This window comes from Carettochelys insculpta, chromosome 4 (assembly GCF_033958435.1).
Source record: "Carettochelys insculpta isolate YL-2023 chromosome 4, ASM3395843v1, whole genome shotgun sequence".
In the NCBI taxonomy this organism is placed as follows: domain Eukaryota; kingdom Metazoa; phylum Chordata; order Testudines; family Carettochelyidae; genus Carettochelys; species Carettochelys insculpta.
In genome coordinates, this window is record NC_134140.1 from 12,520,425 (window position 1) to 12,535,184 (window position 14,760).

The 14,760-nt window shown below is 46.0% G+C and overlaps 1 long non-coding RNA gene across 1 annotated transcript in view; it reads left to right on the top strand.

Moving 5' to 3' along the window:
- The window catches only part of LOC142012213 (uncharacterized), a 30,715-nt gene extending 26,613 nt beyond the window's left edge, over positions 1-4,102 (top strand). The window contains exons 3-4 of the long non-coding RNA XR_012645286.1: positions 2,844-2,932; positions 3,978-4,102. This is a non-coding gene — a long non-coding RNA (uncharacterized LOC142012213). The remainder of the gene's footprint in view (positions 1-2,843; positions 2,933-3,977) is intronic.
- The last annotated feature ends 10,658 nt before the right edge of the window (positions 4,103-14,760 follow it).

The window sequence follows — 14,760 nt, forward strand, 5'->3', positions numbered from 1 at the left end:
TGCATCCTCCCTCAGTTTAAGTTAATTACTTGATCTGAACTCACACTTAATGCTCCAGTTTTCTCCTGGGGAAAGAGGGACAGCCAGATCTGTGAATGTTCTATCTGGCCTAAAGAAAGTCAGTATTCATTTCAGATGATCCCCTATCATTTAATGAATGCACAGCTGGTTGTAAACACTTATTATAGCTGCAGACTATTATTTAATTATAACAGCACTAATAAGTTACAGCCTTCATTGCAATAGGCTTCTGAGTTTGTATTCTTTGATGTTAAAAGTACTGCAGGACTTTCAGGGTTTGTCTACACAAAGTGGAAAATCAATGCTGCCGTGGTTGGTCTTCCAGGATTTGACATAGCATGCCTAGTAGGAACACACTAAATTGAACACTAAGAGCACCCCTGTTGACTGCAGTACTCCTTTCTCTTGTGGGAAAGTTTCTCCTATTGACTTCCCATAGTGAGGCCACACTGGAAATTCAACTTTAGGTATGTTGACTCCAGCTATGCAATTCTCATTGCTGGAGTTGTGTATCTTAGGTTGAATTTCTTTTGTAGTGTAGACCTGCTCACATAGTAGACAATTAACAGGCTAAATACTTAGGAATCATGTATCAGATCAGGACTGATTGAGCCCCCTAAGATTTTTTTTTCACAAGGAAATCCTCAAGTGGCATACAGTGACCATGTCATGGTACCTCCCAACCCCTAGGATAAAGCATGTGACTAGGACAAAGTTGTCAATCATAAGGCATTCTTGTGGCCTGGTGATTCTAGTATGCTGGAAGCTCTCTCCAGGATCACGGGCATTTGAGACAAAGTCGAGGAACATTTTCAGGATTGCACATCAATGGAGCAAATATGTATCATCTCAGAAGTAACTCATGCCATTGTACATCTGTCCAGAATATGCTTCTCTTCCACCTCAAGCAAAAACAAGTATCTTCTAACAGAAATAACATTCTGTCCACTTTTTCCTTTTCAAATAACAGTATCTACTGCTAAATAGGCATTTTCAGCATTGCTGTGGCTGTAGGACATGACAGAGACAAGGTAGATGATGAGATAATATCTTTTACTGAACCAACTACTGTTTATGAGACAGAAAAGTTTTTGAGCTACAAAGAGCTCTTTATCATGTTCATGACAGGTAACTGGAGTGTCACAGTTAAGTATACTGTCACTTGAAAGTTCAAGAGTTGTTCTTGGTGCTGCTGCTTGCAGGCTAGTGAGCTCCTCAGGAATGCCTGTGATCTGAGCCAATTTACAGACCACCTCAGAATGAGGTTGGGAAAGTGCTGCCCTTCTGTTTTGGGAGCAGCCTGCTTTCTTTGTCTCTGTTTTCAGCTTCTGGTGTGCTATTGTTCTGGGTTCTATGAAATATCGTTGCACTGCAACCTTCCACCAGGACTATTTATGTTTCTAACTTGTCTCTTGAGGCGCATCTACACTGGCAAGTACATTCAGAAGTGAGGTCAAAAGATGGCCGTCTTTGTAAATAATCTGCAGAGCATCTACACACACTCTGTGAACATTCAAAAGTAACTTCGAAGAACAGGGCCATTGCATTGAAATTGGTCCTCCGTTCCTGCCGTGGGAAGAACACCCCCTTTTGAAAGATTATTTCAAAAGAGAGTAAGTGTAGATGCTCTGTGGCCTGCTGTTTTGAAAGAAAGAGTCCTCCATGGTGGGATCAGCTGGCAGATGACGGTGCTGCTCACAGCACAAGCGGAGCTCTATGTCCGGCCGCACTTAAAGATGCAGGCTCCCACAAAGCCTCAGGCAGGAAGCTGAGAGCATGCAGGCAGCAGGGAGTCCACATTGCCGCACAGACTGCTGCCAGCCACAACACCCCAGGTGCAACAGCATGCGCCTCAGCACCTTGGCCAGCACCCAAGACCCCTGCCCACATCAGGGCCCTGCAAGATGTTGGGGAGTCCTCCCAGAAAGGGAACCAGGCACTGAAGCTCCAGGCTCCCTCGTGGACTGATGCTGAGTTGTGGGACTGCCTCACCCTCTGGGAAAATGAGGATGTCCTGCACTAGATGGGGGTTCAGCGCTGGAATGCGGTAGCATTTGAGCGCCTCACCAAGGGCCTCACCGGCTGGGATCACCTCACTCACAACTTGGACCAGGTGAGGTCCAAGGTAAAGGAGCTGCACCAGGGCTACTGCAGAGCCCACAACACAGCTGATTGGTCGGGTGCAGTGCCCACCAGCTGCCCCTACTTTAAAGCACTAGAACGCCTCCTTGGGTCCAAAGAGGCAGGAACCTGGCCATGGTCCTTGACATAGTGGACCCTGAAATTGACCTGGAGCTCAAGACGGAGACCAAGGGGGAGGACTGCCCAGGACCAGAGGCTGGCACCAGGCTCCCGGAGAGGCTCCAGGCCATAAATGATAAAGAGGGCTTATCAACGTCCTGTCTGGCCCATTCAGCCTGTCCCTCCCCCTGATTGTGCCTCACCTGAGGAGGGACCCAGAGATATTTCTGTGCATAGCAGTGGTCGTGGGTCTTGGGGAGGGGGCACACAGTCCTGCCTGGGGTGGCCACAGCCCACCCACACAGCCGTCAGCCCCAGAGCGTAGGCAGGCAAGATGGCCCTATTGGCCCAGTCTCAGAGGGCCAATGTGTGGCACTCAGCACCATGCAGCTGGGACAAAATCATGGGCCGCCTGGCCACAGAGGGACCAAGGGAGGCTGAAGAGAGCTAGCGCTCCCAGCACCCATATGGGGAACCCTGGGATGTGGGCCCACAGGATGGGGTGGGGAGGGAAGGGGCCGTTCATGGTGGCCTTTGCTAGGGACTAATGGACAATTCCTCTCTCCCTTATGTTTCCACAGCTCCAGCAGCCAGCAGCCAGACCAGCCCCGCGACCGTCCTGGGAAGCCCAGCCACAAAGGGCGAGGGTTGCAGCCCAGACCCCAACCAGGTACAGTGCAGGGCCATGGCTGGGCCATCCACTGGTGCCACCATGGCAAGGAAGAGAAGGCAGGGGATGCAGCACACTTGGCGTCCCTGTGGGACTTGATGGGTGTGCTGCAGGAGTGGCTCTCCAAAGAGCAGCAGGCCGGGGACTGGGTGGTGGCCAGCCTGGACACCCTGACCCTGATGTGGCTGGCCACGTGGCCTTGGCCGCTGCCTCACCATGTCCCACTTCTGCACCCCCCTGCCCCTGCCCCTACCCTACAGTCCCCCATGCCCCCGTTGCTCACATGTCCCCTTCCCTCCCCCTGTAGTTTTCCCCCACCCCAATCCCCCATTCCACTATCCCTCCCACAGCAGCACACCCACATGAGCCCGTCCTGCTCCCACCCCACCTCTCCCCAGTCAGCCTCATGCTCCTGACACACATGTTACTGGCCAGGGGAGGCTGGCTGGAAACCTTACCCCCCACTTCCCCCGTGCTGACCCCAGCGAGGACATCTCAGCCATTCCACTATCTTCCCATGCCATAGGCTCTGGCCTGGCCCAGACAGGGCCCCTGGGCACAGGGAGGAAGGGGAAGGTGCAGGTGATGGGGATTGCGGCCATCGAGCTCCCTTGAGGGTTAAGGCCCCCACTTTGAACCTGGCCCCTTGGGGCCCACAGGGCTCCCATCTGGGGCTGCTACACCCCTGTAAATAGTTCCCACTGGTCCTCTGTTTACTGTTCCCCCTCCTGCCTGTAAATAGTTCCCTCAATCATGGAGGGGCACAGTTAACATTCAGTAAAAAGTTTATAGTTCAGTTTTACCCTATGACCCCCATACATGTGTGGTGCTGGGTGTGCATGTGTGCAGGGTGCTGGTGGGGTGTGTGTGTGCAGGGTGGGGGGGGTCACTGCAGCCCCTGCTTGAAGAACTGGTGCAGGGCCTCCCATAATTGAACCCCATCCTGCTGGGCTTGGCGGCACGGGGTGGCAGGGGTCTCTTCATACCCGCGCCCCACCTCATCAGCCCATCCCTGCATTAAGAGATCGTGTTGTACCTCCACCAGGTTGTGCAGGGTGCAGCAGGCCCCAACCACCACCGGGACGTTGGAAAGGCCCACATCCAGCCTGGCATGGAGGCATCTACAACCCCCTTTCAGGCAGATGAACTCCAGTTCTACTGTATTTCGGGCTCTGTTCAGCCACTCATTAAAAATGCTCTGGCTAGTCTGTGTGTACCCTGTGTGTGGCCTCATCATCCAGGCCTTCAGGGAGTAGGCCACTTCCACCTTGATGCAGAGTGACATCATTGTGTCCTTGATGGTGAGCTCCCATAAGAGATGAAGGTGCCCTCAGCTATGCGGTGTCCCAGTCCTGGGTTCTGGAACACTCCAGCGCTGTGGGTGCAGCCAGACCAGCCCATGCAGGTGTCATGGAAGCGACAGTTGGCTTCAATGCACACCTGCAGCCCTTGTGGTTTACATAGGCCCTGCAGCTGTGCTCCAGGGCCCGGATGGCAATGTGGGTGCCGTCCAGGGTACCGAAGCAGTTCAGGAAGCCCAACTCCTCGAAGCCCCAGATGGCGTCATATAGGTCCCCGACACAGACCAGCTGCCTCAGGAGCACCTTGTTGCTGGCTTGGAAGACCTGAAGGGCATGAGGGCTCATGGGTGTGGGGTGAGGTGTGGCTTGCCCGCCTGTGCCCATCCTGTCCCCTGTGTGCTCACCTGTCCCCATCCCCACCCCAGTCCCCTGCCTGCCCACCCATCCCCGTCCCTGCCTCCACTCCTGGTGGGGGCTGCCCCCTCAGGTCTCCATGGTGTCCCTTGCCAGGGTGCCCCCTCTGCATGGCTTGCATCATTGACAACAGCCCTGATGGTGGCTCTGCCCACCCTGAACTGGTGTCTGATGGCTCAGTGACTGTCCGGGGTGGCCAGCTTCCAGAAGGCGATGGCCTCTCATTTGTGGAGTGTGAGTGCCAGCCTCAGGCATGTGTTACGGTGCTGGAGGGCTGGAGCAAGCCAGTGGCATAGCTCTAGGAATGTCCCCTTGGTCATGATGAAGTTCTTTAGCCACTGGTCATTGCTCCTGTCCTCCAGCACCAGCCAGTCCCACCAGTTGCTGCTTGTGGAGAAGCCCCGCATGTGGCGGATGACCCAGGGGACCGGGTGGGGATGTCGTGCCATGAGGACGGCCTCCGTGAGGGTAGCTACTAGGATGGCCACCTGGAACCGCTGGTGTACAGCAGCCAGGACTGCAGCCAGTGCGCAGGCCACAGCTTCAATGGGGTTGGGGGGCTGCTTGGGGTCCATGGGGGCCCAGGATGCCTCCTCTGTTCCCTCTCCCTAAGTACCTGGGGATGGGTAGCTGGCACTTGGCATGTGCAGGCCGGGGCATGTGGGGTGGGGGCACCCTTTAAAGGAATGGCTCATCCACCATGTGACCCTGCCCGCGGGACTTCTGACCCTGTTCTTTCGAAAAAGCGCCCTGGAATGTGCGGACATGCTCTCTCAAAAGTGCACTGGGGGCCTTTCGAAAGGATGGGTTGAACCTTCAGTGCCTGTTTCTCTGTGTGGGCGCTCCATTTGGAAAGGCAATCTTTTGATGTTCTATTTCAAAAGCCTTCCTTTCGAAATGGAGCTGTAGCGTAGACGCACCCTAGGTGTTGTGTGACCATAATACGATATTACACCTTCTGTGCTAGTCTCAGTCAATTAGATTCAGATAATCAGACAGAAGCTGCTTTTTCCACCAGGCATACTTGAGCACTATTAAATCTTGGGAACAACAAGATGATCTTATTTTGGCTATTCTTGCCTTCTGAGAGTGTTCTGTGAAGAAATAGCACAATATTCTCTCTCAGTACGTCTCCCTGTACACAGCAACCCAGGACGGTGCCTTCCTGCCTCTTGCTATCTTCAGTTACACTAAGCTGCCCAAAGCCACACATGCTCAGTGTAATGCTGTGTACATCAGGGAGGAATTAAAGGGACAGACACTTACCACTGAGCAGTTAAACTGCCTATAATCTTAACACAGTTTTACCAGATAGGTTACATGCAGAGACCTTTTATAGGTCTGGCTTGGATTTCAAGCTTAGGTAACAGAATCAAATGTACTCACCATCTGAGGGAAGATAAAAAGCAAACAAGCAAAATGCCAGATGCAGGAAACAGATGCATTTTTACACAAAGTGCAGAACAAAGGGATCAAGTCATAGCTACCAAAAAAAATGTTATTTAAAAACACCATAGAATCTCTATGTTTTGCATCTATAATAGTGAATCTGTTCAAGGGCAGCTAATGGTCTTTGGCGAGGGGGTAACTCAATAATGTCAGAGACTTAATGGGGTTCCTAGTGTTAGCAAATTAAGAGCTCAGTAATTAGTAGAGCTTGGAGAAAGTACCCATGATGATCACCGAAAAGATTTTCTGCAACAGTGCCGTCTCCCTAGATGAAGGTGAGAATACAGTTTAAGTTTTATCTCCTTATTAAATAACATCATCTCTGGAAGCCTGAAGTCTTGCAGAGTCCCAAAACATATGGTGTAGAGACCTTTGTACAGAATATCATTTCCAGCATGTGTCAAGATCCCAGACAATGACAGCTGCCATGCTGGCTGAGTTCCAGTATAGCTATACTATTATCTTCTCCTAGACTGAGTCAAATGTAAGGTTCACAGCCAACTTCTTAAAGTTCTAAGGCAGCGTGTGATCTGTAATAAGGTGCCCAGCTTCTGTCCTCCAATTTTCTCAGATGTTTTGCAAAACTGGCATTAAAACTATGAGGCCAGTACAGGTGGAAATGGCTGAACTTGCCAAAGATTCCTGAGAATGCAGGTCCCATAGAGATGAAAAGCACCATACAGTCATGATGGATTAATCTGGCCCATCAGAACCATCCCTGAGCAACCAGGGAAGATTTATTCTTTTACATTGCTGTATAGGGATGGAGCGATTGACTTGTGTCTTAGGCCATGTCTACATAACAGATTTCTGGTGCATTTCTCCCCATAAAACTCTGGCACAGAAACCCAGAATGGATTGGGGCTGCACAAACTGCGGGAAAGGTACCCACAATGCACTGCTGACACAGTTAAACTTAGCAAAGGTAATGGAGACACACTATGTCAACTTTCTGGACATATGTGGATACTCACCGTTGACTTTATAAACTCTAGCAATAAAAAGTCAGCTTTAATAAATTCAGCTTTTTTCATAGTGTAGACATAGCCTTAGCTATGTCAGTCTGGGGTGTGAAGAGGTGTGACTCTGACCACCAAAATTGTTCCAATAGAAGCCTCCAGTGCGCATGCAGCTATATTGACAATGCTATACTTTTATGGGTCTAGCTTGTTTCATTCATAAGGTGTTGTTTTGTTGTACTGGTCCAAACTGCGCCACATGAGGAGTGCTTTGTCTGTTGGCCATACTGGAATTCCTATACTGATGAAAACAACAAGAAGCCCTGTAGCACCTTATAGACTAGCAGATAGTTTGGAGCATAAGCTTTCGTGGGTAAAGACCTGCTTCGTCAGATGCTTCAGTGGGGGCATTCTAGAGGAGGGTTTAAAGAGGGAGTCTCAGTCAAGGGAAGAGCCAGAGTTGACAAGGTCTTTTCAGTCAGGAATGATGTGGCCCGTTATCAGTAGCTAATGGGAGGTGTGAACATCAAGAGCGGAGAAACTGCTTTTGCAATTGGCCAGCCACTCTCAGTCTGTGTTCAGTCCTTGGCTGATGGTGTCAAATTTACAAATGAATTGCATCTCTGTAGTTTCTCTTTGGAGTTTATTTTTGAAGTTTTTTGTTGTAGGACTGCTACTTTTAAATATGTTACTGAGTGTCCAGGGAGACTGAAGTGTTCTCCTACAGGTTTTTGGATGTTACAGTTCCTGAGCACTTGTAATGTCTATACAGTCATAAAGTGTAGCCCTGAGATTTGAAATGCCACCCATCCTGCGGGAAAGGGACTCTTCCACAAATTTCAGAAAATCAGTTATTAACCAGAATTGACCCAACAGAACAGAATATGTCCTATGGTCCAAGTGGAATTTTAAAACTACAAAACAGAAGTAAATCATGTCGATGAATATCAGTATCAGTTACAAACTAGAATTTGAAGTTTTTCATCATTAGTTTCAAAGTAGAATAATGAACTTCAAACTACCATTTCTGCAAGTACCTAAAGTCACATTTCAGTCATGCCGTACAAGACAATTATGGAATGAACACTACAAGTATTTTACTCGATAATAACCAAAGCCATGTTGTTCCTGTATTAGTACTTTTTAGAGGGAAGCATCATATTCCCTTTCTAATCTATGGCTTTACTCACGTATTTTTATTCTCAGCTTCCTTCATCTAAGCTTGGCCACCTATGGCGAAGACTTGGACTGGAGTGATACTGGGTAACATCCCTTTATCACTTTTTCTGTGCATTATGTTATTTCTCTTTTGGTTAAGGTAGAAGAGTGTGACTTGGGGAAGTCCCACTGGTGGGGTGGTATCAAAGTGGGCAACTGCCCCATGCCCAGTGATGGTGGTGGGACACCCAGGCCCTTTTAATTGCCACAAGAGCCTCCAGATTTACACTCTGGGAGTGGTGCTGAAGGGCTGGCAGGGAAAGTATACCTCCATCCCTCACTCTTCTGCCAGAGGCCCCTCCTGTTTTGGGAGTGGGGAGATGGGTCTTCTCCCCTTGCCCAGGAACCCAGCAATTATATCAGCCCCACTCTGACTAGATGGAGCTAGGTTTAGTTCTGGAAACTTTTACAGACCTTCTGTGTCATCTTGTAACAAGCAGCCCTGTGTCACCTTAGAGACTAACAAATTTATTAGGTCATGAGCTTATCTGCCATATCTCATATACCACACTTACCACTTTCCCTCTTCCTCATCTTTGCCCATGAAAGCTTCTTACCTAATACATTTGTTTGTTTATGATGTGCCACAGGACTGCTTATTATTTGTGAATCTACAGACCAACATGGCTACCCCTCTGAGGCTATGTCTCCACTGAAACAAAACTTAAAAATGGCCATTCTAATGGCCATTTCGAAGATTACTAATAAGGAGCTGAAATGTGTATTCAACACCTCATTAGCATGCCGCCAGCTGTGGTTCTTCGAAATTGTTGCGTTTTGCTGCTGCATGGCTTGTCCAGACAGGGGTCCTTTTCAAAAGGACCCTGGGAACTTTGAAATCGCCTTATTCCTATCAGCAGATAGGAGTAAGAGGATTTCGAAGCCCAGACGAGCTGCATGGCAGCGAAATGTGACAATTTTGAAGAGCCGTGGCTGGCGGCATGCTTATGAGGCGCTGAATATGCATTTCAGCGCCTCATTAATAATCTTCAAAATGGCCATTAGCATGGCTATTTTGAAGATTTGTTCCAGTGTAGACACAGCCTGAGACTATGTATCATCTTCTGTGAGTCACTGAAGCCCATGTTTTCAAAAGAGCTCGGTACGTATTCTCTTTCTCTGTTCCCCAGCTGTAAAAGTGGCGGCAATAACACACTTTGTCCAGCTTCTCTGTTCAGATTTGGACAATGATTGTCTTTACTGTGGGTATATACAGCATACATTGCAATGGGGCCCTGATTTAATCTGGGGCCTCAAGTCACAGTTGTGCTCACAATAATCAATTACTTTTTTTTTTTGTTCTTGGGGTATGGGGTAGCAGATCAGTGTCCTGAATCTATGACTGACATTTTCTGGCTGACATGATAAATATATCAAAAGTTAGAAGCTCAAAAAAATACCTTACCTCAACTTCAGAAGTGGTATTAGCTTCAACCTGTTACAATGGATGACACGATAAACAGAATAATGGAACAAATGAACCATTAAATCTGCATGGAAATGTATTCAAGTATTCTAGGATCATCAAAGGAACTCAAAAGCAGTGTTCAATATTGTGTAAAATTTCTCTATTGAAATACCTTTACTATTGTCTGCCCCCTATTACTTATGCAGCCTTATCAAGAGCCAGTTTTCAACAAGGCATATGAATTCTGGAAACAATGTGGTGTTCTAGCTCTCTTCATCAACTAAATCAGAGCAGATTTTTAGATTAGAATGAAGTTTTAAAAGAGTTGCACTTAAGCTATGTCTATACTAGACATAGAAAGTCAACCATGGAGATGCAATTTTAGCTATGCAAATTGTGTAGCTAAAACCAATGTATCTGCACTTGACTAACCTGTCCGTCTTTACAGAAGAAGGTTGATGGGAGAGTTTCTCTCTTTGACCTCCCTGACTCCTCACATCTCATGAGGAGTACAAGGGTAAACCGTGACCCCCTGAGAACTCAATTTTGTGCATGTGTGAAATCAAACCCCAGAAGATTGACCCTGAATGGGTCAATCTTCCATGGTAGTGTAGATAAGCCCCTAGACAAAGCTATTAAGTAAGGATTTTCATATAGGAGCCAAATCCCAAACTGGTGTTAATCAGTGCAACTCAGTTGATTCCAACTGAGGACCAGGCTTTTGTTTCAATGCAGAGTTATTAAATTCAAAACCATAAATGTAGCTGCAACTAGGGTTGCCAATTTTGGCTGGACATATTCCTGGTGGTTTCATCATATGACATAGAATCTTAACATAAGAGCATGCATAGTACCCAGAGAGCAGTGTTCCCTGTGGCCAGTGAGGCCAAGATTCAATGCCACCTATCTGATTGGCACAGTATCCACAGATAGGTTTTGTTTCTACTGCTGGTGTACCTTCACACATGCCTCAGTGAACGTACAAATATTCTGCACATGGATAGAAAAAATCCACACATGGCGAGCAAAGATTAGAATGAACATTGCCTGAGAGTAAGGAAGTTTTACGTAATATCCAACCTAAACCTTCCTTCTTGTAATTTAAGCTCATTGCTTCCCGTCCTACCATCAGAGGTTGAAAAGAACAATTTTTCTCCCTCCTCCTTGTAAGAACCCTTCGGTACTTGAAAATTGTTGTGTCTCCTCTTAGTCTTATCTTTTCCAGACTAAACAAACCCATTTCTTTCAATCATGTTTTTTAAAGCTTTAATCATTTTTGTTGCTCTTCTTTGGACTTAATTTTCAATTTGTCCACATCTCTCCAGATATGTGGCATAGAGAACTGGTCGCAATACTACAGTTGAGGCCTAATCAGAATGGAATAGAGAGGAAGAATTATTTCTCATGTCTTACAAAACTCCTGCTAGCACATCCCAGAATGATGTTTGCTTTTTTTGCAACAACTTTACACTGTTGGCTCATATTGAACAAGGAGTCCAATATGACCTCTCTGGTCTCTTTCTGCAGTATTCCTTCCTAGACAGTCATTTCCCATTTTGTACGCATGAAACTGATTATTCCTTTCTAGGCAGAGTACTTTGCATTTGTCCTTACTGGTTTTCATCCTATTTACCTCAGATCATTCATACAGTTTGTCCAGATTATTTTGAATTATAATTCTATCCTCCAAAACACTCACAATCTTTCCCAGCTTGGTCATAAGTGCACTCTCTATGCCATTGCCTAAATAACTGATGAGGATATTGAACAGAATTGTACCCTGCACTTATCCCCACAGGATACCACTTTTTATGCTATTTCAACATGTTTGTGAACTGTAATAACTGCTGCATGGGAATGGCTTTCCAATCAGTCGTGCACCTACTTTTCAGTATCTTCTTCTAGATTAAAACAAAAAGCAGTCAAGTAGCACTTTAAAGACTAGCAAAATAGTTTAATAGCTTTCGTGGGACAGACCCACTACTTGACTGCTTTTTGTTTTGATAGTGTATAGACTAGCATGGCTTCCTCTCTGTTACTATTCTTCTAGATTGTATTTACCTATTTTGTTTAGAAGAAGGTCATGCAAGTAATTAACACTTTATATTGTATATGGGATGTAGGGTGGCATTTGCAAAGCTATTTATGGGGCCCAGTGCCTGCTTACTTAAGGACCCAAGGTGTGCTCTGGCTACCTGTGTGTGACATTCTTGTCCCAGTGAAATCACTAGCAAGAATGCAAGTGACATCAGAAGGGCCACAATTTCACCTCAAGTGGACATGGAAATTTTTAATCTCCCTTAGTCCTCTGTGTAGGTACATATAGTCCACATTGTAATACTGGACTGCCATTTTAGATTCAGAGATCATATGTAGACAAATCCATTGCGCAAATCTTTCAAAGTCACTTCCAAAATTCATCACGAGAAACTTTGCTATTTTTTGCTTGAAATCCCTAGCAACAGCTCTGATTTGTTATATCTACTGACAAAAACACCTGTTAATTTGACGCTATTTCCTGATGTTAATTCAAAATCTATTACTACCAGTAAAAGCATAATCAGCAATAAGAAAAACAGTTGCATCCACTCGCTAGCTTTTATGTTATCATTTGTGCTTGCTTATGATACTGCTATGTCTCCAACATACCATTCTCTTTCGTAATTTAGCCCCCTCAAAAATATGATTCAGTGACTCTAATGGAAATCACATCAACACGGTCTATACTATAATACTCTTTGCCACTCTATGAACTAACCATTTAACAATGAAATCCCAATCAATGCTATGTCTGCTATCAGTGCTATTGCTGATACCCCCAGATGGGAAGTCATGGTACTGGGATTTATGTTCTAACCTAGCTGGATAATAAGAATCAAAATCAGGAAGTATAGGAAGCTTTTTCTGACCTCAGTCTAATGATGCTGAGGAAATTAAATAGCAGAGAAGCAACTGTTTTGCCATTTCAGCTTTCAGAAACGGATACCTGTTCTTGAAATGTTCAAAGAGCTGCAACCATATTTAATGTTTTCTTTTTTGGAAATTGTTTGACAGAGGGATTTTTAAAAAGGATGTAATGGGTTTAGGAGCACAAATGTCACTGGAAGACTCGTGCTACTGAATCCCTGTGAGGAAGGTAGGTGTGTTCCATAAGGATATTTCGTCTATATCCCAAACTAATGAAGAGTTAAGTTACTGGAGGAGAATTTCATCATACTCCTGCTCTAGGTAGAAATAACTGTAAGACCAATGTTGGCAAGCTGTTAAGTCTTAACAGGTCTAACAACACAGACATGGGAGTAACAACCATAGGGTGTTCTCTTAGGGTTGATCGTGATTAACTGGTTGATCCTGGGGACTCTCCCAGTTGATCATGGTCTCTGTTGGTACAGCAGGGCTGCCACTGAGGCAGCCTTGTTCCCTGCCTACCACTGCTGCACACCACTCCCTGAAGTGGCCAGCATTGCCCTATAGTACCAAGGAGAGGGATGGAGATCACAGCACACCTTACAATGTTAGGTTCATGGAGTTTAGTCTCCTTATCCTAACAAAGAGAAGGTTAGAGAGTAATTTGATTATGGTCCATAGGTATCAACACTGGGAACAAATATTTAAAAGTGGTCTCTTTAATCTACCGGAAACAGGTATAACACAATGCAATGACTGGAAGTTGAAGCTAGACACATTCATGCTAGAAATAAAGTATACACTTTTAATGGTGTGTGTAATGAACTGTTGGAACAATTTACCAAGGTTTGTGGTATTCCACCATTAACAATTTTAAAATCATGACTGGATTTTTTTTCCTAAAAGATCTGCTCAAGGAATTATTTTGGGGCCTGTGTTACACAGGTGGTCAGATGAGATGATCGCAATGGTCTCTTCTAGTTTCTTCTGGTTAGATGCACGTAGTGAAGATTCCAGAGGCAGCTCTAAATACATAGGCTCATGAAAGGGTGGAGTTCTGATCAATAGGAAGGACAGAGATACTGATGTCAATTCAGTAAGGCAGGATGTGGCCCACTTCCAGCAGCTGACATGGAGGTGTGAACACCAAGAAAGGAGAAGTAAAAAAAATCAACAGGGCCAGACGAATACCCAGAGACCAGCTACTCCAAGATCGGCCCAAAAAAGCAAAGAACAGAACACCACTGGTAATCACCTACAGCCCCCAGATCAGACCACTGCAACGAATTATTAAAGGCCTACAACCTATCCTTAATCAGGATGCCACACTCCAGAAAGCCCTGGGTGACATGCCTGTTCTCTCCTACAGACAACCTCCCAACCTCATGAGGATCCTCACTAACAGCCACAGTCTATAGCCCAGGAATACCAGTCCCGGAACCTTTCCCTGCAACAAAGCCCGCTGCCAGCTTTGTCCACATATCTTCTCAGGAAATACCATCACTGGACCTAACCAGGTTACTCACAGAATCATGGGCACTTTCTCATGCTCCTGTACTAACATCATACATGCCGTCATGTGCCAACAATGCCCAGGTGCTTTGTATATTGAACAGACTTCTAACTCCCTTAGACAAAGGGTCAATGGGCACAAAACAGACATCAAAACACTCCAGATCCACAAACCAGTTAGTCAACATTTTAATGGAATGGGGCATTCTGTCAATGACCTAAAGGTATGTGTGTTACTGAAAAGGAATTATCGCACTGTTCTGGAAAGAGAAACAGCCGAACTGGCTTTTATATTGAAATTTGGCACATTAACACATGGTTTAAATCATGATAGGAACTTTCTGAGTCACTATAGGGGCTCGTCTGCATACTTGGCTCAATCTAATTCTTGACTTTCCCCCCGACCCCTCCACTCTCTGATTTGCTCACCTTGATTATCTTTTTCTGATTTGTCCTCCTTGCTTACTGTTTTTGGTTCTCTGTGGCTTAAATATTGAGTCTGTTCTGGTCTGGCTATGTTCTGAAGAAGTGGGTCTGTCCCACGAAAGCTCATCTAATAAACTACTTTGCTAATCTTTAAAGTGCTACTTGACTGCTTTTTGTTTTGATAGTGTATAGACTAGCACGGCTTCCTCTCTGTTACTATTTAACCTGGGACTT